The sequence below is a fragment of the Lathyrus oleraceus genome, chromosome 1 (assembly GCF_024323335.1).
Source record: "Lathyrus oleraceus cultivar Zhongwan6 chromosome 1, CAAS_Psat_ZW6_1.0, whole genome shotgun sequence".
Taxonomy (NCBI): Eukaryota; Viridiplantae; Streptophyta; class Magnoliopsida; order Fabales; family Fabaceae; genus Lathyrus; species Lathyrus oleraceus.
The window spans coordinates 131,757,795-131,759,874 of NC_066579.1; the positions used below are offsets into that span (position 1 = coordinate 131,757,795).

The window sequence follows — 2,080 nt, forward strand, 5'->3', positions numbered from 1 at the left end:
ACCATGTTCATTCATATGTTTTATTCTTTGGTACACTTCTTTATCATACATGTCCATTTTAGCATTTATCTTGCATCATATGGATATTTAGAGATTTGTTTTGTAATTTTCATTAAAGAGATAGCCTTAATTAACTAGGTTTATTATATTTACATTTCATTTCAAATTAAATTTAAAAAAAAAAATTATTTTGTTTGATTTTGTTTCTTATCCATTAAATCCTAGCAAGAAAGAAAGTTTATGTGATTTACAAGTTTAAGTTTTTATTTTTGTTTTAATGTGTTAATTAGTACTAGTAATAATAATGTTGGATTTGAATTAGATTTGAGTCAAGTAATAATAAGTATGATAATTTCTTCTTTACTTTTGATTCTATTTAATTTGATTAAAGAAGATCAACTATTTGGTCTTTTTATAAATAGATATTATGTTTACATTAAAATTCAAAAAAATTTACATTCCTTTTTACATTGATTTTTAATTCAAAAAAAAATAGAAATTTAATTTTACATTTTAAAAAAATCAGCAAAATTATAAAAGAAAGGTATGTCTAAGTGGTGCTCTCAAGAGAGGTTTGCTGGTTTTGTTTGGATTGATTCCCTTGGCCAGAGATCTTTTTTTGTCTTGTTTTCACCTGCACACACAGAAGCAGCCGTTAATATAATTTTGGATAAAAAGACAGAAAACTATGAAAGTTAAAAAACAAAAAACAGATTGCAGTAGTAGAAGTTACACTATTTTGTTCTTTCTTTCTGCAGCTAAAGAGCATGTCCATCTTTCTCTTTTTTCTTCTTTAACACACATACTTTCAAACCTAAAAAGAATATAAAAAGGAGAAGTTCAAACCACAAGAGGGGAATCAAAGAATACACAGGAAAATAACCATCCAAAGTTTCAAAACCAGAGCCAAAATTCTCAAAGAGAAAAATTGAAATGTTCAAAGAATACGAGACATTCCTTAAGTCACCTAGGGACACAAAAATTTGAAAGCATCGTACACAACAGAATAATCCATATACCATCTAAAATCACAGTGAAAAATCCCATAACATAGGCAACCATTACACATCAAAATTCAAAGAAACTTTAATCTAAGTTATTACAGGAACGCAACAAGTTTCACATGCATATCACAAACTCAAAACCGCAAACACATAGAATTCAAAAAGAAAAAATCAAGTACCTGAGTGGTGCCTCTGCAGGAGCTACATTTCTGGGTAGAATTTCTTCCGCCTTCGCATTTTTAAACATTATCTTCATTTTATTTATGCTGACTTTGTTGAATGCGTTAACTTCTGGTTTGATTTCTTTTTCGATTTCATGATGGTCGTGTTGTTTCGTTTGTGTGTTGTGATGTGAGTTTTTATTTGTTTGTGTGTTGTGATGTGAGGAATTGCTCTGTGTAAACTGAGTTTGGCCGTATGGATGTTTTTTTTTCGTTCGGTTCGAAATCGATTTTTTTTTGTGGCCATGAATGTTTGTGTTTTGATTGAGAAAATAGATGAGAGGAGCGATGTAGAAAGACAAAGGTGTTTTTTTGCTTTTTGTTATGATTCATGGCCATTAGAGATTGTGTTTTGGGCTTTTGGCAGTGAGGAAGATCGTGTTCTGAGTTTGGGAAGAAGAAAACGATGGTTGTTATTTTAGGGTTTCTTTACCCCTCTTTTAGAACCAAACTGAATCGGGTCCGTTGAGGTCCGTTTTGGACCTCTTGACCCTCTTTGTCCAATTCCCAAACAAGCCTTCCCCCTATCTAATTTTGGGCCTCCTCCCCTCTCCAATTTAGGGACATACCCCCTGTCTCCTCACAAACACAACCCCGGGTCCATTTTTATTTTATTTTAGATATTAGGATCTTTTTTTATCTAATAAAGTTATAAAATCTTCAAAAAAAATTTTATTTTTCTTTTTTGTACATTTTTTTTTATACTAATACTTTTTATTTACTTCGGTCGTTATTAATTAAATATTGGATCACCAGTATTAAATAGATTAATATGAATAGTTATTTTTCTAAATAGTTTTCATCATCTCATTATATTATTTTAAACAATTTTTTTATCTACTTAATTATTCACTT

The 2,080-nt window shown here is 29.9% G+C and overlaps 1 long non-coding RNA gene across 1 annotated transcript; it reads right to left on the reverse strand.

The window, feature by feature from the left end:
* Nucleotides 1-409: 409 nt before the first annotated feature.
* Nucleotides 410-1,668, reverse strand: LOC127115525 (uncharacterized). Its single transcript, XR_007800757.1, has 3 exons — nt 1,184-1,668; nt 734-814; nt 410-634 (listed from the first exon to the last, which is right to left on the reverse strand). It is a non-coding gene; the product is annotated as an uncharacterized LOC127115525 (long non-coding RNA).
* Nucleotides 1,669-2,080: the final 412 nt, after the last annotated feature.